Genomic DNA, 25,528 nt, shown 5'->3' with positions numbered 1-25,528 from the left:
TAAAAATGCCACTTTTAGAAAGTTGGCATTTTCTTACTTTAACTATTCTGTGCCTCTGCCTGTCTGTGGAATACATGTCTGGGCTAGGATGACAGTTGGGCTGTTTGCGCTTTCTCTCTAGACAGTAACACAAAGGGAGTTGAGGTGTGCTATGCATATCCTGATGACCTATCACCAGGCTGATGGGTCTTCCTGAGCTACGTTGGTGGGAGGAGTTGACACTGACACCTGAATTGGGCTGTGCCTGTCCTCACATAAAGCTGTCTCTACCACCCTGTAGTGTGTCTGGAGCTGGGGCAGGGTAAGGCAGGGTCTTGTGCCCCACAAAGACTATCCTTTGAAGTTTGCCTACTTCAAAGGCTGATATTGGTATAAATACTGGACCTGTGACATAATATACTCAGAACACTTCTTGGTTGAGGACATTCTGCCAGGACGAAGGTCTGGGTAGCTGTCAGGAAGGACTGGCACTTTGCTGTTTGCTCTGCTGTGTTGACCTGCTGTTTTGCTGCTTCTGTCTCAGGAGTGAAAGGACTGGACTTTGCTTTCTGCCTCCTGATTCCAAGGTTCTCAAGGGCTTGAGTTGAGCTTGCCTCCTGTTCACTCGTACTCTTCTGCTGAGTGTCCTGTCTTGCCAAGTAGTGCCAAATCCAGTTTCTTGGTTATTCGAGTCAAAAGGTGTGTTTCAATCCAAAAGTGCAGTATGGGTCAGTAGAGGATGTGATCTTCTCCCCTACTCTGACCCTAGAACATCAGCGAGCTGGGACAGTTTGTGTCTCTGTTTTCAGTCATCCCTGGAGGCATCCAATGGTGCACCTGTGACATTGACACTGAGGACTGCCTACCCCGTCTGTTGGGCACAAGTCCTACCTGTTGTCTGATAGAGTGAGAAACAGCACCCCGGAGGAGGACTCTAAGATGCTGGTGTTGGGGGTGATTGGGCACTCCAACAGCCCTTGGTCCAGCTCTGTAGTTTTGGTATGCAATGCTGCCCCACCAGGTGCTGCATCTGAACCGCAGTTCTGTATTGACCACCGTGGGCTCACTGCTGTCTCCAAGACTGAAGCACACCCCATCCCCTGAGCTGATGAGCTCATTGACCAGCTTGGAGCTGCTACGTTCCTCAGCACATTTGATCTAACGTCTGGTTACTGGCAGATTGCCTTGACCGAGGGGGCAAAAGAGAGGTCAGAGTTCACAAGGCCAGAAGGGCACTACAAGTTCTGTGTCATGCCTTTTGGGTTGAAGAACACCCCTGTCACATTCCAGAGGTTGGTCAACCAGGTCCTGGCTGGATTGGAGAACTTCAGTGTTGCCTTCCTTGATGACATTGAAGTCTTCATCTCCAGTTGGGAGGATTATTTGCATAATCTTCAGGAGCTGTTGAAGGCCTGTAAGTGCCAGCTAGGGCAGGGGTCTGTGGTGTACTTCAGAAACCAGGTAGGGAGTGGCAAGGTGCAGCCCCTACAGCCAAAGATTGATACCATTCTGGCTTGGGCACCCCTCAAGACCCAGACAGAGGTGAGAACCTCAACGGATACTACAGGAGATTCGTCAAAGGGTATGTCACCATTGTTGCCCTCTTGACAGAGCTGACTTCCAAGAAGCAGCCTCGTCAGGTGATCTGGACTGAAGCATTGGGGAGAGGATGTGGCCTGATGGCTAGTTTGCCGACTTTGGTGCTGGAAACCAAGGTTCAAGCCTCTGTGTCCCTTCCACATCCTGTGATTCTGGGCAAATCACTTAACCTCCCTGTGCCTGAATGTGTCCTTGTGTAACGTAACCGGTGCTCATGTAAAGTGCTCCAATACCTTCGGGTCAAGTTTGCGCTATATAAATCTGCATTTAAAAAAAGCATATCATGCCACTTTTCACTCCCTGACGGAGGCCATGTGCATGGTCCCCTTGCTCCTGGCTCCTGATTTTGCCAAGGAATTTGTGGTGCAGGCTGATGCCACAGAGCATGTTGTGGGAGCCCTGCTTTCACAGCTAAACAAATAGGGACTATATCAACCTGTAGCCTTCATTAGAAGGAGGTTACTTCCCAGGGAACAGAGGTGGAGCGCAGTAGAAAGGGAAGCTTTTGCTGTGGTCTGAAAAAGGTAAGACTCTATTTGTTTGGGAATCCCTTCTGCGTTCAGACAGACCACAGGCCCCTCAGATGCTTAATGCAGATGAAGGGTGAGAATCCTGAACTGTTGAGGTGGTCCATCTCCCTATGGGGAATGGACTATAAGGTGGAAAAACACTCTGGAACAGAACACACCAAAGCTGATGGTCTTTTAGGTTCTTCTGCCTTAGTGAAGTGATCTCCCAAGAGGTTGAGTAGCTCTCCCTACTTTCAGCTGGGAGGTACACTTGTTAGACCTGGCTTCTTTTGCCATGATTTCCCCTGTCTTTTAGACTCCGACCTCCTGTTTTTGACTGTGTGCTGCATTTTGTTTTTGCTTGTGTTAGGACTCTGGGCACTTTACCACTGCTGACAAGTGCTAAAGTTCAAGTGCTCCCTGTCTAAAATGTAATGGTAACTGGTTTCTCAATGATTGGCATATGTGATTTACTAGTACATCCCTAGTGCAGTGCACCAGGGGTGCCCAGGGATGTTGCATCACATGCAACTAGTAAGCCTGCAGCTCTGATTGTGCCACCCATATGAGTAGGCCTTCAAAACATGTCACAGACCTGCCACTGCAGTGTGTGTGTGTGTGCGGTTTTAAACTGCCATTTCAACATGGCAAGTGCACCCACTGGCCAGGCCCACACCTTTCCTTTTATTACATGTAAGGCCCCCCTAAGGAAGGCCCAAGGTAGCCCCATGGTCAGGGTGCAGTGTATTAAAAAGGAAGGACATGTACTGTTGTGTTTTACATGTCCTGGTAGCATAATACTGCTACATTCGTTTTTCACTGCAGCAAGGCCTATCCCTCCCATAGATTAGCACTGGAGCTTCCTTGTAACTAGGGGTGGGGGGAATTTGCGAAATTCACTTTCGCAAATTATCGCGAAAATGTTAAAAATCTCCGCAAACACGCGGAAATATTGCGAAGATGCGGAAGTTTTTTTCCCGCCCGTTCGCGGTATTTTCTGCGTGGTCGCGGCTCGCCAACTTACCCATGCGGTAGCTCGCGGGCGCGGCCATCTTGTTTTCACTTGTCTCGCGGTGCATGATCGCGAGAAGAAAGACGTGATCGCGCGACAAAAGACGTTACTGCGGGCGCGAACTGTCGCGAGACAGCGCAAATGGCTACCAACAATCCAACATCTCGTGGAGAACGTGACCGGACCGGGAAAACTTGTTGGCGAACGCGGGGATTCAGGTAAGGCGATCGCGCGCACGCGAGAATGTATTATTTTACAGCGTGAGCAATCATAAAATTTCCGGTAAAATGCGGATTGCGGAAATTTTGACATTTTCGCGCTCTCCGCAGAACGCGAAAATGTCAAATTCTCGCAATTTCCGCGAGCGGAACGGAATTTTAGCCCAGGCCTACTTGTAACATCTTCCAAGTGTATCTGCCAATTGGGAGCTGATAGAAAATCGGAGTTTGGTGTCTCTGGGCTCACAATTTAAAAATACATCTTTAAGTGAAGTTGTTTTTTTAATTGCAGGTCTGAAAATGCCACTATTAGAAAGTTGGCATTTTCTTTCTTAGCCACTCTTTGCCACTGCCTGTCTGTGAAATACACGTCTGGGCTAGGTTGACAACTGGGCTGTTTGTTCATTCACTCTAGACCATGGGTACTCACAAACTTTCTCTCAGGGGCCAAATTTACAGTGTGGTTTGTGGCCGAGGGCCGCACCGGTGGGGGCGGGGTCAGAGGGGGAGGGGCGGGGCTAGAGCAAGAAAAACAATTTGACCATGAGGTTGAGCACAGGTCCCTGCAGCAGACGCCTTCGTCCACTGAGCCACCAGACCCAGCATACACAGATCTCTCTCTCTCCCTCTCCCCCTCCCTCCCCCTCCCTCCCCCTTTCCCTCCCCTTTTCCCTCCCCCTTTCCCTCTCCCTCCCTGTCTCTCTCCCTCCCTGTCTCTCTCCGTCCCTGTCTCTCTCCCCCTGTCTCTCTCCCCCGTCTCTCTCCCTGTCTCACTCCCTCCATCGCCCTCCCTCCATCGCCCTCCCTCCGTTGTCCTCCCAACCCCCTCTGTCTCCCTCCTCCCCCTCTGTCTCCCTCCTCCCCCTCTGTCTCCCTCCTCCCCCTCTGTCGCCCTCCCTCTGTCGCCCTCCCTCTGTCGCCCTCCCTCTGTCGCCCTCCCTCTGTCGGCCTCCCTCTGTCGGCCTCCTCCCTCGGCCTCCCTCTGTCGGCCTCCTCCCTCCGTCTCCCTCCCTCTCCCTCAGTCTCCCTCCCTCCGTCTCCCTGTCTCCCTCCGTCTCCCTCCCTCCCTCCGTCTCCCTCTCCCTCCCTCCCTCTGTCTCCCTCCCTCTCCCTCCCTCTCTCTGTCTTCCTCCATCTCCCTCCCTACGTCTCCCTCCCTACGTCTCCCTCCCTCTCCCTCCCTCCCTCCCTCTGTCTCCCTCCCTCTCCTTCCCTCTCTCTGTCTTCCTCCATCTCCCTCCCTACGTCTCCCTCCCTACGTCTCTCTCCTCTGTCTCCCTCCCTCCCTCTGTCTCCCTCCATCTCCCTCCCTCCGTCTCCCTCCCTCCCTCCGTCTCTCTCTCCCTCCCTCTATCTCTCCCTCCCTCCCTCTCTCCCTCTGTCTCCCTCTCCCTCCGTCTCCCTCCCTCCCTCTGTCACCCTCCGTCTCCCTCCCTCCCTCTCCCTCTGTCTCCCTCCCTCCCTCTGTCTCCCTTCCTCCCTCCGTTTTCCTCTCTCCCTCTGTTTCCCTCCCTCCCTCTGTCTCCCTCCATCTCCCTCTCCCTCCCTCTCCCTCCCTCTGTCTCCCTCCCTCTGTCTCCCTCCCTCTGTCTCCCTCCCTCTGTCTCCCTCCCTCTATCTCTCCCTGTTTCTCTCCCTCTGTCTCTCTCCCTCTCCCTCTGTCTCTCTCCCTCTGCCTCCGTCTCCCTCGCTCTCTCCCTCTCTGCCTCTCTCTGTCTCCCTTCCTCTGCCTCCCTCCCTCTCCCTCTGTCTCCCTCTTGCTCCCTCACCCTCTGTCATCTCACCCTGTGTGTGTGTCAGCCCTCAGACGGGGCTGAGACAGCTTCCCGGCGCGCACACACACAGCCACACTGAGGCAGCTTCCCAGCGCTCACACACAGGCCCACCCGAGTACTTCACAGGTCGTTAAAAGACCATTTGCATGTTAAAGCTTTGTTGTATTTCACCTCTTAGGCCCCTGCAGCTCCGTTTTGACAATCACTGGAATACCCCGGCCCCCACAGAGCAGAGTCTGAGTCCGGGCTGCTGCATCGGACACTCTGACAGTGTTAGCTAACATCATTTTTTTTTTTTTTTAAAACACATGCAGGATGTCTGCAAGGTCCGCGGGCCGCCGAGGTAGGCTTGCCGGGCCGCTGGCGGCCCGCGGGCCGTACTATGAGTAACCCTGCTCTAGACAGTCACACAAAGGGAGCCGAGGTGTGCACTGCATATCCTGATTACCCATCATCAGGTTGATGGATCTTCTTGAGCTAGAGTGGTGGGAGGAGTTGACACTGACACCTGAATCGGGCTGTGCCTGTCCTCACACAAAGCCATCTCCACCTCCTCTATTGTGTCTGGAGCCAAGGCAGGGTCATGTGCACTATTAAGACTATCCTTTTAAGTTTGCCTACTTCAAAGGCTGAAATTGGTATTAGTACGGGACCCTGACACCATATATTCAGAACACTTCTGGGTTGAGAACATTCTGTCAGGAAGAAGAGCTGGATAGCGGTCAATAGGCACTGCCACTTTACTATTTGCTCTGATGTGCTGGCCTGCTGCTTTGCTGCTTCTGTCCTGGGAGTGAAAGTACTGCACTTTGCTTTCTACATCCTGGTTCCAATGTTCCCCAAGGGCTTAGGTTGAGCTTGCCTCCAGTTAAGTAGTCTCAGGGCCATCAAAGACTTCACCTGTTCTTGCTAAAAGCACTTGGACTCTTCTGCTGAGGGTTCAGTCTTGCCAAGTGGTACCAAATCCAGTTCCTAGGACATTCGAGTCAAGTAGTGCGCTGCAACCCAAGAAAATCAACCCCGACGCAGTCATCGACGCCTCTGCCTACACCGGAGCCAAGGGAACCACTTGTGAAGTGCATGATGCACTGCCCCAAGGGCACCACTCGTGAAGTATACGATGCACCGCCCCAACTTGCACCACAGCCTTGGTTGCCGACAACAGCAGCTTATTGACTCCGACGTTGTCATCAAGGCCTCTGCCTGCATCAGAGCGGGGGGGACCACTCATAAAGAGCACGACACACCATCCCAACCTACACCGAAGCCCCGACTTCACCAATGACAGTGTTCCAGCATCTGGCCATGCCCCTGCCTGCATCAGAGCAGAGGGCACTACTCATGAACAGCATAACGCACCACCCCGAATGGAACCACAGCCCTGGCCCAGCCGACGCCAGCACTTCTGCAACAACACCGCGGAGTCAAAGTCTAAGTCCTGATCTTCAAGGCCACATTAATGCCGCTCCACAATAAGGAACTGAGGTACCGTACCGGCCACCCCAGCTTCATCTCCCCTTGAGCAGTAAGAAACCAACGCATCACCTCCCCTGCCCAAAAGTAAAGAACTGGCGCCTCACCTCCCCTGCAACAGTATGGAATCGACGCCACACCGGCCTGTTCGATGCCTCACCTCCCCTCTGTTTTGCATTGTCTTTGCTTTTTCCTGACCCAGCCAAGGTACTGTACGTGGGTCTACCCAACTCCGTAACCGGCCGTCGCTCGATCAAGGTCAGACTGTCTTTGTGGTGTTGTTGATGTCGACTATGACCAAATAGCCCCTATTGGATCTACTTTTTTATTTCTAAAAGTCTTACTTGAGTCAATCTTTGGAAAGTGATATTTGTGTATGTTGGATTTTTCTCATTTTGGTCTTTTTTTATTCAGATAAATATTGGATATTTTTCTAAACTGTTGTTTTAACTGTGTTGAGGTGTGTGTATGTACAAATACTTTACACATTGCCTCTGGGATAGGCCTGACTGCTCTGTGCCAAGCTACCAATGCGATGAGCAGGGGTTATCTTATGTGTGAAATTTACCTTGACTAGAGTGGTAGGTTCTGACTGGCTTAGGTGCACAAACTAGCCAACCAGAACCGCCATTTCTAAGAAACACTTTTTAGGAAATGTGACCAAATAGAATACATTACATTTTGTTTTAAAAACTGTTTATATTTGATTTTATTTTCCCTGTATAAAGTATATACTGCGATTTACTCAGAGACTATCCATTTACCTGAAAATCATATTTTGTTGGTGGCAAAACTTTTCAGATTTTCATTTTAAAATATACCTGTGCATTGAATGATTTAGCTCTGAGGTAAGTTTAAAATATTAGCATTAATGCTATAGTGTGTAAATTATGCCACATTGCATAACCCATGGAAACCCTTTATTGAACTGAATTATGATCAGTCACATTGCGAGTAGTTGCGATAAAACAAAGAGTAAGATTATTATAACCAGGGACACTGAAATTATGCAGCAGAGAACCAAATTATGCGGTACAGTTAAATAAATTGTGCGGCAAGAAAGGCCAAATTATGTGGCATAATGCACCACATTTTGCGATAGTATTACTTAATTATTTTGTCTTTTTTTTACGCTTGTTATCACTGTCTGAGCATAAGTTGCACCACATGAGTACAAGTTGAACACCCAAGTATAACAATAAGCAATAGAAAGGTAACCAGTCAGTCTTTGTGAAGGCCTTCAACTGCGCGGCAACATGAGTTGGAGCATTTTTAGGAACATTTGATCCATTTGAGCTCCAAACAATTTTTTTTAAGTCTGTAAATTATGTAGCAGATGATGGATTATGTGGCAAATCCATAGTTATGTGGAAACGCCACAGCTTCAAAATTACAAATTTCCAATGGCCCAGACTATAACCTGCGAATTTGCTATGTACTTTTACGAAATATCAGAATATGAACTCTTCACATTTGTAATCCTGATGTACTGGTGAGGATAAATGTAGCCCAGTACAATATATCAAATGAGATAACATGGTTATTTTTTTTTACTACAGCATCTGGCAGAGAACAGATAGGCAAACGTATTCTAGCAAGCATTGTAAATACACGTTTATTCTTAAGTAATGGTCAGGCATTGATTTATGTTCCCTTTAGGCTGCTCTGTCACTGGACATTTACTGCCACTATCGAAATAGTATAATGTATGCTCCATGCTACAGTATATTACTGCGCTCATCATATACAGACTAAAATATATAAGCACTCTAAAAACTCCCCACACAGAAACTGACATATTTGAGGTGCAGAAGGACGCTGATAGTCCTGGGCCCTGGTGCCACTGCACCTGCTGCATCACTGGCTAGTAACACCCTGTCCCTCAATACACACTGCCCAACTGCACCTTGACTTAGATATGAGCCAGGGTTGCCATCTGGCTATTTTTCCAACATGACCAGTATTTTAATGTTTCAGCCAGTACAAAAATTAAGAAAATCACCTTAATGACCTCAGACTGAAAATTATTGTAAACAAAGTGAAAAACATCACACGTTTTTGCCGTCCTCATGCAGGATACCTTTCTCCATGGCCTCTTCTGGGAGGGCCACAGGTCTTGTTTTAAACCCGGCCTGCTTGGCTTGATACACGTCCCTAAAACCTCTCCTCGCTCTATTATATGCTTTCTTCCCCAAGACAACTCCTTGTCCATGGCTATGCCCCCTACCGGTTGCACCCTGCCTGGGTACATGCCCTTCAAGGTCCATTCTCGCTCCAGTCCCTGCTTTCACGAGGCCCCTCCCCCTGGTCCATGCCTCTGACGTCCCGCGCCCTTCATAAGGCTTCCCTCCCACCTCCAGCCGGCAGAGCTCGCGCATCCCGGAGGGCCGTGGCGCTCCTGAAGGGTGTGGGTCGAGGCGCCTGCAATCAGTCACCTGCCCCGAGGCGGGGAGGGAAGGACACCGCCCAGGACCGAGGGCCCACCCCGGGATCACTGCACAGGTAACCGGCTAACCTCCCACCTGCCCCTTTCTGAAACTCTACTCGCGTTTTCGCCTTTTAACCCATTTCACTTCAGCTTTATATGCATGTTTATCCGACCGGGGAACATTTGTTCCACAAGAACCCGTTCAACAGCTTTAAAAAGTTATGCGAAGACCAGACAATGATTTTTTCTCCACTAAGCACCTGTTGACAATGCCACGTGAAGGAAACTTTGCAGAAAAAGGAATGGCATATTTTTGCAACTTGGTAAACAACCTGCTTTGTAAATTTTGAAAAAAGCGGTTCGTCGAGTTTCCACTTGCCTTTTCTGGCGATTCAGGAGTTTAGTCAAAAATTGCTTCATCTCATGTGCAGAACAAAGCTGGCAATGACCGATTTTGAGATACATCGGGGTTAGACGAATATTTTGTTTATTATTTGTTGTTGTGTTCGCACGAAATACACACGCAAAAAATAGTGCCATTTCGAGCTCCCACCCACATCAGCTGCATGACTGATAGTATATAGCACAGGTCAGTTTTATTTATAATCCTGTATAGAATAGACATAGTCAGGACATAAACCTATATTTATAAATCCATGATTCCTGGTCTAGTACTAGATTCACAACAGAGATCGGCTATGTTTATTAAGATAGCGGTGCATTTAGTTTATGGGTTTTACCCATAAACATTGTAGATTTTTTACTGTTTCTTTAAAGTTAAGTTAAATGTACATATGAATTTCGTCATTAAAGGAGCGGTCCAGTGAAGGTTTTCAAAACTGCTTTTAAAATCAACCAGCCATCATCGAGGAGACCTTCTGAAATCCTTATTGTTGTCGCTGTTGCTTTGGATAAAGAGAACTTTGTTCACCCTTTCCCTCGACGGGCCCTTTAAGGAGGGCTTCACGTGAACTGCGTCATCACGGGTCTCCAAACGGAACCCTACATCAGCAAAGAAAGCGCAAGGAGATGAGCAAACGGGGGTTTAATTATGGCGATTTTAGATTCTGCCTGAGCTAGCAGTGATTGGTTGTCACCCCAGGGCGGGTTCTGCCCCCATGCGTCACTCGAGCAGCAAGCAGGCTTCGGTGTCACATCCCTTAGAATAATGTGCCCAGTGAGTGATATCCGGGGGTGGGGGGTCAGTTTATAGACATTGGGATTAATATTCAGCCTATTTAATTTGGACGATGCTTATGTCCACCTACGGTGCTGTGTCTAACAATTATGGAAATTATGAGGCTTTTATAATTTGTCTCCTATTTTCCCGCCTTTGCTCTCAAATAAATGTATAGCCTTTCATCAAGATAATTCGCCTAGAATTAACAAACATCAGGTGCGAGGCGACCCCTCATACCCTTCTAGTCACTTATGTTCATGCATTATCTAGTACTAAAGGCATTTGTTTAAAGATAACCAGGTTTCCTCATATGCTAGTCATTTTGACACAGAAAATACGAGGAGATCCTTCTGGTGTCTCAAAGTTAAGGCACGGAAAAATAATGGGGGGGATAATATGGGCAGGAGAAAGTCCACTGAATAGTTTTTTCACTTTACACTGTGTATGCACCCTACAAGGGTGACCAGAAACCTTTGCTCGGCCGGCTTCCTCCTCACCCATGTCCCTCGCATCTGATGTGGCTTTCCTGCAGCTGACTGCTAAGTCCTGGAATGACCTCCCCTGGCACATCAGAGCCCCAGGCCTAGTCCTTGAATTTTGCAAGAAACTGAAAACCTGGCGATTCCAATATGTCCCAGCCTGGGTCACATCGTCCTTCTTCAGGCGCCAGGATTCCCTCACGGGTGAAGTGAGCACCATACACATACACATACCATAAGATACAAGGCTGCATCAGGACAGGTTTTCTGTTTAACCACAGAATATGTAAATACCGCCCGGTCATGTCCACTGTGCAAAATGTATTGCATGAATGTTCCCTGTGGTTCTTGGACTGATGGGCTGCAATGGACAGCAGTTTTCTCTTTGACCGCCCCAGAGGACCCATCCCAGTGCATCAGTCAGGAGGGCTTAACTTTAGGTCCAATCCGTCCGCCATCGTTTCGCATTTGGGACCGCCTGCCTACAAGGTGGCAGTCCCACAGTAGGAATTACAATGCGACCGCCACCGAGGCAGTCACATTGCCTATTTTTTTCTATTGTGGCGTGTGCTGCTGGCTGCAGCGCACACACAAGACAAAAGGGATCACCACATATATTCCTGCATTATGTGCAGGCACCGTGCGGAGCCTGCCACGTGGTTCAGGAACATGTGCCCACAGCCTCGTGCCAGGGTGAAGGGGAGGGGGTCTGCTAGGGGCCCCCAGTGTCCCTTTCTACCAGCTTTTCCATGGCGGGTGAACTGCCATGGAAAGGCTGGCAGGGAGGGACATCGTAATCTATACGTGGTGCCTGGTAGGCTCCGTCACCAATGCAGGGATTGAGAGGCCATTGACTGCACCAGCAGGCTCAAGGAGCCCATCGGATATGTGTCAGTCTGTGTTTCCGGACGCCATCACACCGCCCGCCATCCTAATGTGGCGGGTGGTGAAGGTGCCTGTCGGTGGCAGTCTTGCCACCATCGTAATGACCCCCTTTGTGTTGAAAACATTCACCCTAGCACTACCAGTCCTTTGCAAGCACATTTATTAACGCTGGGCAGTGCTTAATTTGTGAAAGAGGAAGTGCGAGGGCCTAACATTTTACTCAGAAGCCTGCGGTCGGTCTACTGAAGGTCGGGGTGCCGAATACCGAGGATGTTTAGTCGTCATTCCACCTCATGCCTCTATCATCCCCCACCAGACACTCACCGCCCCTTGATCCCACTCTTGCAGGTCCTTTTCATCCCTGATTTCTCACTTTGTTCCTTTTTTTAAAAATACTTTTTTCTTCCTTCTGTCTCCTTTTGTGTTTTTTCTCTCTTGCCAAGTGTCACTGTGTCTCAACGCCTGATAATTAGGCGCAGGCGCTGTTATCTACAGCCTGGTCCATCCAAGCTTCTCCAGCATTGCCCAGTGGCATATTCGTAGCCTCAGCATGCTTCAGTTAGGCCTTCCCATGAATCCCAAAGTCATATTATTGCCTCTACTGGCCGCCAAAAGCTTCCAGGGCACTGCCCATGTGTGTATATGGTCTTTAGCCTGGTCTATAAAAGCTTTCAGGGCATCACACCAAGGTGTTTTGTGATCTGCAAGCAGTGAATAAGAGCTTTTGCAGCACTGTCCTAATGTACTATATGGTTCCAGGTCTCCTAGAATGGCTAGGTTTGTAGGGTTACTGACACGCTACATTTTTGTAGAGGAAAAACATTTATCGGAATTGCACAATGTTCATTGAAGGTGTACAGTGGGCGCGCTGCTTTCAATACTGCACCGAAGGTGCTGCACATTGAATTTAAGAGAAAAGCTGAACCCACCGCATGCCACAGATTGACCCCTCGACTGCACCTGGTTACCTGTCAGTGGGCACTGAAACCTTCTAGACTTTCGGTATGCGAAGCTCTGTCAATGAATGTTTTTAATCCCATGTGCACCATTGTTGTGCAATATTTGTTAATTGCACTTTTCTCACTAAGCAGGGGAGCATACTCCTCGGTATAGTGGCAAGGGGGGGGGGGCACAATGTGCAATTGATGCAAACCGTCAGTAATGTCTGAAGAAGGCAGACCCTGAATTGGGCATGAAGGGCACCAATAGCGCTCTAACTGCCTGCCAGAAACTGACAAGGTGAGCGAATCAAGCATAACGGAACCTGATCCTGTTGGATTAACGAGGCGCTATTTAATTGGGCACGATATGCTGATAAAACAGAATTACCGCTATCAAATATGTTCTTACTTGGCTCAAATGTGGCCACCATTTGTAATGGGCATAACAGAAACTGTGATATGCCAGGCAGTCATGCTGGGAGTTTTCAAAGGTCTGCTAACTACACAAGTCTGAAACTGGCTCTGTTGCGCAAGGTGGGCATATCTGCATATGGGACTCCCTCAGTGGTGTGCCAGGAGGGTGTAAGGGGAAGCAGCCAGGATATGATAAGATGATATTGTAGAAAGTGGTTGTGATGGGACAACTGTGCATAAGGGGCAGTGGTTACAATGTGCTAAGTATTTATTGTTGGCATTATCAAAACTGGGCATGATGTGTTTTTTTAAGTATAAAGTAAATTGACCATGATGTACTCACTGGGCATAATGGAAACTGTCTATGTACTCACTGGGCATATTGTAAGATGTCAGTGGTGCGTTAGAAGGGAATAATGATACTGGTCCGCGATGTGCACACTCGGAGCAACAGAAACTGTCTAAGGTGCAAATAAAGCGCCTTGATACCCTCATGGAATATTAGTGCGCTCAACAAGTCTACCTAACATAACAACTGAGCATTAAAGAAACTTCACTGGATGTGTTAACTGACCATAATGGAAACTAGACATGTTCGGTTATAGAGACTCAATGATCACTGATCCAGATGTGCTAAGTGGACATAAGGCACTCTGCTGAAGATGCACTATCCGGGCCTAGTGGAAATCGGCATAATAGGAGCTGGCCCGTGGGCATGCAAGAACAGGAATGGAACTTCCATATACAGCATTTTGGGGGATATTTAAAGTATCCACGTTGAGAATATTGGGCACTATTTAAAGTGGCGGTAATGTGCTAACTCGGCACAATTGTAACTAGCGCCGGTATGCTTACTGTGTGTAATGCTAGCCGCCCATACTAGAAACTGTCAATGGCGTGATGGCATAGTGGAAACTGGTCATGATGTGGCAAATGGTAGTAAGAGAATCAACATTGCAATAATGTGTAGAGTGGGCATGAATAATAGTGGTAATAATCTCCTAACATTGCATAATGAAACTGGCCAATTTGGCATTATAAAAGTAAGGTATGATTTGTTAACTGGACCTCCAGTGTGGCCAAGAGGAATGGATGCACACAATATAAAGTGGTACTCCTTTGCAGATTTATTTCCAAATGATCCTGATGCGCTAACTGGAAAGAATAAAATTGGACATGATGTTGGAAGATGTGGTAACTGGGTACAACAGATAATGACCCTCATTTGTTAACTGGGCATATTTCAAACTAGCAATGATGATCGAAGTGCGCATATTAGTAATATTTAATGATGTGCAAATATTTAATGATGTGTAAATTGGTCCTGATGGACGCTGGAGATGACAATGATGTGATAAGTGAGCAGAATGGAAAGGGGTTGTCGTGCAAAATAGGCATAAAGGAAAATTATGATCATGTGTACTTGGGATAAGTGTGAATTGACCATGACGTAATACCTATGCATAATGGAAACTGTAAGTGACTTTGGTAATTGGGCATACTGTAAACTGACAATGAAGGACGAATTTTGCAAAATTAGAATTGACCATGAAGGGATGATTGGGAACACAAGTGTCAATGATGTACTGAACGAGCATAATGGAAACAGGCCACAGTATGCTAACTGAGCCTGCTTACAGCTGTCAATGACGTGCTAATTAGACATAACGAAAACGGACTATCTGGTGCTAAAAGAGCATATAGGCACATATCAATGGTATGAAAGTGGACATAAAAGAACATTTGTATGCTTGGCACTAGCCCCAATATCTCAAGTAGTCATGGTAGAATATTTATCAACGATTTGATAAATGGGCATGGAAGGGACTGGCCATGATGTGCTGATTGGGTATAAGGAGATGAGGACTTTGTGCACCTCATGGAAACTGTAAATGGTATGCCTGCTGGGCAAAGTGGTAGCTGTAAATGATGTGCTAACTTGTTGTTAGGAGCTCGGTCAGAAGTCCTCCCAGTTGCCATAAAACCAAAGATGCTCAGAGAAGTCTCATGGGAGTGACGCGGGTAGAGTGAGTCACCCTCTAAGGCCCATTTGTATATTAGGGCAGTGGCAGGTAGAGATCACTCCATGGAAACACATGAAGAAACAGAGGTGCCAAAATGGCCCTCTTCCAATGAGAAACCTTCACAGAGGGGGTTCTTGTTGTTCTGCTAGTAATCTGTTCCTTTGTTTCCTTGCTGGTCATTGTTAGTGGCCCCACATGTAATGGCCACCCTAATAGGTGGTGTTTCCTGTGAGGTTTCCTTCTGTAGAGGTGGGTGCTTTCAGAATGTGTGGTAAGCAGAATCTTCTCTGGGCTTGACATAATGTAAAGAAAAGAGCAACAATGGCGGACACTAATAAATGCACCTCACGATGATCACATTTCAAAAGGGGTAGTAGTGGCCTCCTGATTGACACGGAGTCCGTGTCAAACGTCCATGCAGACCTCTCGTCTTATGTGTAGCTTCAAAGATGTGTGTGTGTGGTTGTTTGACACAGACTCCGTGTCAATCGCGGGGACACTACTACCCCTTTTGAAATTTGATCATTTATGAGCAATATTGCTAGCACACAGCTTTGCCAGGCATGGGAATTGAACCGGGAGATCGCTGAATGAAATCGCGTTACGCAAGAAGATTTGTTGCAACACATATGAGCCCTGATGAAGGTTAAATGGTTTGAAAGAAGTGCATCGGCTGGATTCTCTTGTTTGATATTATGAGACATATGGAGAGTGAATAAAGAAATACGTTTTTACAAAGATATAACGTTGTGGACTTCTACATTTTTGGGGTGCGACATTCCACATTATTATCTCATATGAGCTTGACTTAATGTGAGACCTCGGGGGCAGATGTACAAAAGGTTTTAACATTCGAAAACCCACTCATTCAGTAAATCGGAGGGGTTGCAAACGCTCAAACCCTTTGTCAAATGTACTAAGCCCATTTAATGCTTCAGAAAAGGTTTCCAAATAGTTAAATCGGTTTAGAAAACTGTAATGAATCAGTATTTGGAAGGGGCATGTTTAGGTTATCCCTTCCAAATACCAATGCTTTATGGGATGTATTGATGCTTTGCAACCACAATCTGGTCGTAAAACATTATTATACAAGCTACACAAAGCTAGTGATAACCCATTCGAAAATGGGAAGAGGTCCCTTTTGTGAATCCTAAAAAATAATTTTTTCAAGAGTAGGCATTGCTTAACACTAAAAACGTTTTTGAAACTTCATTTCATTATTAAACAAATATTGTTTTGCTTTAAGAAAAAAAAACTGCATTAAAAAAACGAGAGCTTTATTTATAATCAATCACAGACATGGTGGTCTGCTGACCCCAGCAGTCCACCATCCCTGCGATGGCAGCGAATCTTAGTGAACTGGAATTTGTGACCTATTTCATTATTATACATGAGATGGGCCAGATTCTGGCAAGCTGCGCTTCAGATCTTTAAGAACAGACCGATTAGTACATATTTCATGTAGGAAGCTGGGTTACAAGTTGAGGGCATGCGGGGCTGGGTATAGGGTCCAAGTTAGGCCGCCAAACAAAGTGCCTTTAATCCTGTGTGCAGAACGTAGCGAAATTCTGCGTCAAAGATGTATCACACAGCGACTGTTCTGGAGAGTTGTGAGATGGTGATGCAGAGTCCGGTGTTGTGGCTGCTTTGAGGATGCGTTGCATGGCAGCGGTTCTGAGGTGCTGCGGGGCTGCAATATAAAGTCCTACGTCAAGGACGCATTGCTTAGTGATGGGTGCGAGGAGCTGCAAAGCCCTGCGTTGGGAATGTGTTTTTCCGTGGTGGTTCCACTGCAGTGCTGTGAGGAGATGAATCATGCTGCATTGGTTCTGCCCGCAGGACCATAGCTAGGCTGGCAGAGCACCTTTAGGCTGACTTTCAAGGGTCCGGGACAGGGGTGGCACCCATTGTGGAGCAAGACTCTCAGCAAGCAGAGTCCAGCGGGGTTCAAGGTGGTTTTTGCTTTTTCTGTCCCTGAGGCTCTGATCGGGGTGCCAGCCAACTAGCCGTTGGAGTCATTCTGGTGTTCCTGGGTTCAAGATGCAGGTTCAGTCCTTCTGAATTGGGCAGCAGGGCCACAGGCAGCAGGGCACCATAACTTAACGATGCTATTGCATTTAATAATATAGCCGCTCTATTCTTTGCATTTATTATGGGAATTCCAGGGTTATCTCTTCAAAATTCAGAGGCTCACTGGAAAGCTAGAACAAAATAGTCCCATTCTTGCTACTGTCAATCCTCTTATTACCCTTCCAAACTCTGCTCATAGAGATTATCCTTTATTGTCTAATGATATGAAGTAATAGCAAAAGGGTAGTCCATGTGGGAACGTAGACTTATTCCTAAGTCTTTAATTGGAAAGATGCAGACCGGGTCAACCCTATGATTAATAAAATAGATTTTTAACCATTCGCAGTTTCCCATTGGGAACTTATATGTTCTGTCCTCCAGATGGAATGATCTTTTGAAAAAGCACTGAAGTAGCAATTTGACAGAGGCTTCATTCAACCTTTGACCCCCTCAGCTTGGGGTCTGTTTTTCTCAGTGTCAATAAATACATCATGAATTGAAAGCATGAGCTGACTATAATCAATTGAATGCTATAGCAATGAAAAGCCAACATCACATGCTGGTAATTGAAGGACATTTGAAGTTTCATTGTCTGCCCAATCTGATCTATAGGATCATTATATTTAATTAGAATTCCCTCGGAGACTACAAAATACCAGCCTTTAAAATTCCATTTGGTCATCATATTAGGGTATTTGGTCATGCCCATTAGCTGCATTTCAAGCCTTTGTTAGTGATATTTACACAGTATTATTGACATTACAAGGTGGCAGACCATGATTCTAATCTGATTAACTAGAATTCTCTGATGATGGGTAACACATTAAGGGTCTCTAGGAGCTCCAGAAGCATTTGAAGGATTGAATGATGTACGTATGACCGCCACAGTGGAAAGGGTTGCTTCCTCGAATGCTGAAGGTGCTGCCCCAGTCATGGTCGCAGTTGGATTATTGCATCAGTTTATCACTAGAACAAACTGACAGCTTCTAAAGTCACCTGTGCACAACATCCTTTTATTGTAATGTCAGATCATAAACACCGTGGACCTATTTAAAGCTGCCCAATATATAAACCAGAGACAAAATCGGTGGGCAGTTTTTTTTCAGAAATTCAATTTCCCAATTAATTTCACATCTAGGCATCAACGTACTAAAGCAGACTCCCCATCTTTTATGTATTACGCAGTGGATGAAGTAAAATAAGTGTTGATCTAATTATACCTTCAGTAAAAACTAGTTATATTGATCTCGGAAGATGAGCATCTCAGACAGATTCAGGAATTGTATCATGGTCCAAGTACAAAGAATGTTCCGAAAGACCAGCCTTCATGTAAATAGTCACACTGCTTTTCCCCCAAGATCTTCTCTGGATATCTGATGTGCCGCAACACCAGATATTGTTGCAGTGGGGCCATGATCAGCCTGGCAGAGAGGAAGACAAGACAGATGGGCAACATTTGCTGTGTGGTTATGAAATATGTTAAGGGGTAAAACCAGTTATCAAGGCCCTGCAGGATTGCTTCTTCATCTTCCAGTGCCCCTGAGTCTATGGTGCACCATTCAGATAGATTTTGCAATTGGTTTGGATTTTTGTTAACAATTTATATTTCCTGGCAGTAATGTTAGAAGGTCTGGTCTGGTAATTAAAATTGTCCACATATTTCATTCTCAGGTTTTGGTTACACGTATCAGTTATCTAAAGCATTTATGAATAATATTATTGATCTTTGTGATTTGTCTTTAGCTTAGCTACAGTATGTGATCATGGATCCTAGTGTCAGTCTTGCGTTTGGAAAATGCTTCATGCACAGCGTAGTCCAAATTCACATTTCTTTTTCAGTTAAACTCTGAAAAGTGAACTTACTTGCTGGTAATATAGAATCCCATATCTAGGTAGTCGCTGGAATATCATATTTTCTTGCGCAATACTATAGTGATAAAAGCATACAAGTGCATCAGGAACAGCTACAAAGATGCATTGCTGGAAACCAACATCAAACCCAAGGAAGACAGGTTCATTTATGTCACTACCTATGGTGCAACATCTAATACTATGATAAAGATTGTCGACAGACATTGGCGCATTTTAAATCCCAATTATCTATCCTTAGAGAAACCAATGTTTTCTTTTAAGAGAAGTGCCAACGTTAGGAATATACTTGTACTCACTAGACCGCAAGAACTAACCAAAACAACAGAGCCAACACTATGGGGTCTTCTATGTGTAAATGGGCACGACCCCTGTGGGAATTGCAGGGTTTATCATCTCAGACACCGCGAAAATTGTGGATATTGGGCTACAATACCTTTGGTCCTTTTATCATTACACCACATGAAACTTTGAGGAGATCATATATTTGATCACAAGCCCCTGTGGTCTTCAGATCATATATTTGATCACAAGCCCCTGTGGTGTTCAGTATTTTGGTCTGATGACAAGAATGGTTAAATTGAGATAAAAAATATAGGAGTAATATTCATTCTAAACAGAGACAAAATTAACTTCACATTTCTTGGAAAATAGTATAAATTATTTGAAATTTATTGTACTTGACAAATCGAATATCCCCAGGAACACGAAGAGAATATGAAAACATTACTCTTTAAACATGAGTAGCGATTTACATACAGGTTGGTGACCCATTTGACTGAGTTTAACGATGAGATTTCATGGCATTATATCAATACCATATGAATTAGCTGATCTATGATACATAACAAATACACTCTGAGGGACCCATGGTACTGGGTTTTATGAATACATTCCCAGCGTCCATGTAGCCATTATACGAATTCTGACTGACCCAGAATACCGAATATGAGGAAATGAATTAGCACATCTAATTAGTATGCACTATAGCAATATAAACAGGAAGTGAACTTTATGCCTCCTCTGGACCAGCTAGAAGGGGTTTGAGAATAAGGTTTTTTTTATCTTCCTAAACATAGTAGGCATATCTATCTAGCAACATCCCGACATTGCCGCCATTTTAGAACATTTAAATGTGGGCTCTTGTAACTATTAAATGGCGGGATAAAATAACTGTATTACAGGGAAGTCCAAATTAATACGGATTGTGTTCCATGAGACCTGGTGTGGTGCTTTCTGTCTTTTCACAGCACACTGTCCCCAACAGAACTTAAGCAGTCCACGGGTGTAGTAATGGAGGTAGCCAATGTTTGTTTCATAGACATAGTCTAGTCTTTTGGCCTTGAGACCTATCATCACACACTGTCTGTAACAGGAGAGAATTACCTCATTTTGTTGCATTGTAGGAAATAGCCACAACACGCGGCTTCATACACAACATTATATACTGACATTATTGTGGGGAATGCACCTCATGGCTATTTTAGGACAGTCACTGCTCATAGGAGTATCAGTGTAGGATGAGACACAGCAATTGTTGTAGTCTCAGACCCTAGAAGTAAGTGTTGACCAAGGGGGAGAGGGAACATTCTCTCTTTAGAATTTGAAGGCGTGTTTATGGAATGGCAGGAGGCAGATACTTTGAGTATACAGGATGGATAGTACCTTTATCCAACAACCATAAACAAGAGGGGACGCTTTGATCTAAATAACAGTGAGAGCGAGTTTTTTTCTCCAATAACTACAACCCTCATGATTTTGAAGATGCTAAGCCATTGAACTTCTTTCCCCCATAGTGCGTACCTACAGTGCAACGCTTCTTGCCCCCCTTGGGTTAAAAACCTATAGCCTAATACCGGAGTATGAGCAACTTGATTGTTACAAACTTTATTGTTGGGTTTTTACTTACTAAGAATCACCACAGTTGCATGTTTTACTTTCACTAGTTGTGTGCTGTACTATTTTTGGACTAACCTGTTATTTAGTGTGGCTGATACAATTTTGTACTTGGGGTTTCCAATAACTTCCTTTTTTTTTTTATATCTCCGATTCACCATAGAGAAAATCTCTAGGATTGCTAATACTGCAAGAATCAACAAATTTATTTTTTGCATATCTCTTAATTTCTTAAGACCGTGACAACTGACACTAAAACACTGACAGAATAGGGATCACTGTCCTTATGAAAGCCGTCAACTTGGGTCATTAAATCAGTGGCCAAAACATGTTGGCAGTATGATGGTAGGGGGATAAGTGCCCCAAGAACATCAACATTATTGTGATTTTAATTCTGTCACAGGGAGCTCCCAAATAAGTCTATCTGATTGGGTATACTTTCTAGGCAGTTTTCGCTGGTTTCTTATCCCTATGTATGTATATTTTAAGTCTGAAAGACTTTGCTCCACCATGGCACATACTGTTGTGCGCTCTAGTGTTGTAGCATGCCCAATGATGAAGCATGCCACTATAAGTGGGTGAAGGCATTGTATTTAAAAGACATGTGGTCACTTAAGAAGGTGGAAACTGAGTTGGTTTCATCAGTCTTTCTGTGTGTTATGTTTAGAATTGGAAAGGCGATTGATGTTTCCTCCCTACTCTTCCCTGTGAGAACATTACTACAGTCTACATCCCTGCTTGGTAGGCTTTCTTACTCCTTCCCATTTCTTGCAAAATCTACACACAGGAGATCTAAAATGAATCCCTGCTCCTATACAGTAAAGCAGTACAGACACACTCTGCTTCCCCTAGTCCGCACGCCCAGCATGCACAACGGACATGCACTCTCCATACATGTACCCTGCAACGTACCCAGAACCCCTTCCCTGGCTGTGCATGGGCAGCTGGCCTTATATTAAAAGGTAGGTTATAGCTCATAGTCCATTTTTAACAGAGTTTACGGTATCAGAGACTCCATTGGGGAGGCTCATGCTACAGCAGAGGTAAAAATACCGGCTGTCAAAAAGCAGAACCCGAGAGCCTTCATAGGTTAGACCCCATTTTCCTAACCCCTGTAATGTTTGTTGATGATTCACTGTGGGTTCTAGGTTTGAGCGCTGCAGGTTAAACCACATGGTGAATCAGAGTGTTATGTTGTCTTCATGCTTGCTGTTTGCCATGATAAGGGTGTTGCTAGCTGGGGACTTATTAGTTTACTGTCCTTTAGTTTCCTTGCAGTTTGGTGTGGGATTCCCTCTTTGTTGGTGCCTTCACTTGTACAGCTTTGACCTGAGCAGGACGTTGTGATTACTGGGCTTCTCTATTGTAAGTGTGGTGGTGTTCATGTCTTTTTTTGGGACTTGGAATGTAGCCCAATCTCGACAGTGGACAAAATTGAATCTGTCAAAAATGATATAACAGGGAAAATAGAAACTGAACATGAATAAATGTGCAGATATTTGTATTCTTGGTTCATGTTCATTCTGCAAATGATCAGTCTGCTTTACATAGAAGAGGTTTAACTGGGTCCGGAGGTAAAACAGAGCCACGAAAAGTATAAGAAGGGGATTAAAAAACAACAATTATTTGAACAATTTCTTAATGAGCATGGGAGTGATTCTGAGCAAGAACAAAGAAATATTAGAGTAAATAGAGTGATGTTAAGAGCAAATGCACAATGGTAATTGGTTGTACTGTAATCACTGTGCACGATAAAACTAGTTATGATGTGCATAATAGGGAGAGAGATTGAGGGTCCTAATTGTCCCTAAAGAAAATATGCTCTGTTGTGGTAAATGAGCATCATGACAGTGGCAACAAAGGGCTTTTGTTCTGATTGAGCATACTGGTATCTGTCATCATGTGCGAAGCGGGCTTCATTGGCCAAGAGGTGATGTGCTGATTTAGCATAAGGAGAACTGTCTTCGGTGCGCTATCTACAAACACTGGAAGCTATGGATTATATTAAAACTGGGCATAATGGCAACTGACAATGTTGTGCTCATTGCACGTTATTCAAACTGTAAATCAGGAGTTAAATGGGTATAAAGAACACGGTAATCACATGCTAACTGGTCATAATAAACAACTTGTAATAAGGTAGTAACTATTTACAAAATAAAATATGGAGGTATACCATTTCTAACACTACTATGTACACACACACACACACTGATAATATTTATTCACGCAAATAAGTTGCACCTTAAATGAGCATTTCCTTGTTGATTTCCTTTCATTCTCTGGCAAATGTATTTTTTAAAAATTGGTAGCAACCAAAAATATAAAGGTGGCCCTGCCATTTTCTTTTGTTGGAGGTGATTACGAATTTCTGATTTTAAAGTCTACTGACACTGGGCTGTGCCAGTGGTCCAGTCCCTCGGTCAGACAGGTATGTGGAAGGAAATGGAAACTCTTTCCTGCACTAAGACTTTAAAGTGGCCACAGGCATGATGACACTTGCAAAGCTATGCAATTGCAGTGAATGACCATGAAGACTGAATGTTTGGAATGCCCTGGGTGCTCCTGCACATTTGTGCATTATTGCTTCACCAGACAGGAAATTATGGCAAGGATCTAGAGGAATCGTAGTATGCACCATCTCGCCAGTTCTCTGTGATTTCTGCAGAATGTGTAGCTACCGAGCTGACAAAATGGCTGCCCTAGATTAGTCAGGAACCTTTATGGCTCAGCCCCCCCAAAATCCTTGACTTCAAGGGTTATGGCAATGTAATCTGGCTACGTTGCGGGTTCTAGCTATGCTGCAGAATACTGCTGAGTTGGACACCGTGTGGAGTGATCCTCCTGGATCATTGCGACTCTTCTGCAACTTCTCACAAAAGGATGGGCTACATTATTGAGAAACTGAAATGATAGGGGAAAAAGCAAAACTTAAGTTTAGAAATTCCATGTAATAATGCAGTGGAATGGTGCACCCCAACAAACTTTCGAAGTACACAATGTAGTGTCTTTGTAAAACACTTCCTTCTTTATCTACTTTTCATATTTATCGTAACATGAGAAAGAAAGCTTTCAGTCAACACGTTTCATTCAAACCATTTGAACTTCATCAGGGCTGTAAATAATGAACAAAGAAGGACAAACGTAAGCAACATACTCAAGAAAACAAATTCCATAACACAAACCAACACAATTCTTTGAAACCATACATAATGCACAAATAATCACAAACGTAAACATAAAGCAAAAACATCCTAATCCATCAAATAAAACATTAAAATATATCCGGCACGTGCGGGAGCATATTAGCAGGGGGACTCCTCCAATGGGGGGGGGGGGGAGGTGGGGCCTGCTGCATAATCTCTTTTGCTGATCAAAATGCCAAAGGCCTTTGTGCAGAGAATCACATAATAGAAAGAGGAGTGCAACAAATAAAATCTCATTTCTATTCATTGTTACATAAGTTGCAAATTACTTTCTCAGATCTTAAATCACCCCCATATTCCTTTATGTATTGGATCAGGCCATCATACCTCAAATGTGCAGCGATGTATCCTTCATAATGTGATTCCATTCAATAAGTCTCCTGGCTCAATTACCACTCCTAGCGAAGTCGTATGCTAGCGCCGCCGCACATTTGTGGCCAAAAATCATATGGGGTTATTGTGTTCCCCTAGTTGACACCTATAACAGAATTATTATTTAGTTTGATTTTTAATTGAAAATTGAAAGAATTAACATTGTAGTATTCTGAATTATTCCTACACTTTCAGTCTGTATCTCTAAAATGGTGTCCTCCAAGTCTATAAACAATGAGAGCCTATTTGCAAAATCCAGATCAACCAATGATCAGGTCAAGCATGCAAAGATGCCCACATCACCAAAGCCTTACAAGTGATTTCACTCATCAGCTGACAAACCACTCTACTCATCACTCTTTTACTTCCATTGTTGAAGGATGCCCCTCCGGCGTGAGAGACACACATGACGTGATAAGGAGGCACATCGAGCAGACCGAGGTCACTAGAAGGACCCTACATGTCCTATTATCCAGTATTAATTGCAAAAATATAGTGACTGGATCAATTAGAAAAGCAATGTATTTTATTGCAAACATGTTTTTATTTTTCTGTATCACTTGTAAAATATTGTGACAGTTTTTATTAACTTATAACAATAAACATGAACACGCACTTAAAGTGGAGCCTACATATCAAGCATCAGAAACTACCTGTGGTGTGAGAGGTTGCCTCCTATGATGAGAAATATGGCGATCTCTGTATGGATGTAGAAGAGCCTGGGCTCGTCACATCTTAGTCTCTGGCTCAGACAGCGTTAACTGCCCTGTGATTGATAATGAACCCAATAAACGGCAAAGACACATTGCAGAGGGTTACACTGTGCTATTGTTTTTAAAATATATTGAGGTGGAAATTAACTTCCATAATGTCACATGCATATAGTAATGATGTCACCCAGTGTCTGCTACGGATAATAAAGGCAGACATTCCTTATTTAGTGCTATTCTACCCACAGCTTTATATGCCATCAATCCAATGCAAGTGAGGCACGTTGGCTTTACCAATGCTTACTTGAGCCTAGACATCCTCTGGGGCAACATCAATCTAAATTAATTCTGTTTTATTTGGATAGATCTACATATTCACTTGCTGTGCATTGCATAGATCAGGCCACAGCCTCCCTCACCTAGTAATGAGACTGATAGGTGACCGCATCATTTGTTGAGTGCCCATAAACCTATCCTTGCACGTAGATA

General features: G+C 44.9%; 1 protein-coding gene across 1 annotated transcript in view; it reads left to right on the top strand.

The window, feature by feature from the left end:
• The first annotated feature begins 8,934 nt into the window (after positions 1-8,934).
• The window catches only part of PAX4 (paired box 4), a 270,253-nt gene continuing 253,659 nt past the window's right edge, over positions 8,935-25,528 (top strand). Inside the window, exon 1 of the mRNA XM_085650653.1 lies at positions 8,935-9,067. The gene's annotated coding sequence lies outside the window, so the exon portion shown is untranslated. The remainder of the gene's footprint in view (positions 9,068-25,528) is intronic.

Source organism: Triturus cristatus, chromosome 4_1, assembly GCF_964204655.1.
Source record: "Triturus cristatus chromosome 4_1, aTriCri1.1, whole genome shotgun sequence".
NCBI lineage: Eukaryota > Metazoa > Chordata > Amphibia > Caudata > Salamandridae > Triturus > Triturus cristatus.
This window is presented reverse-complemented; position numbering and strand designations above follow the sequence as displayed.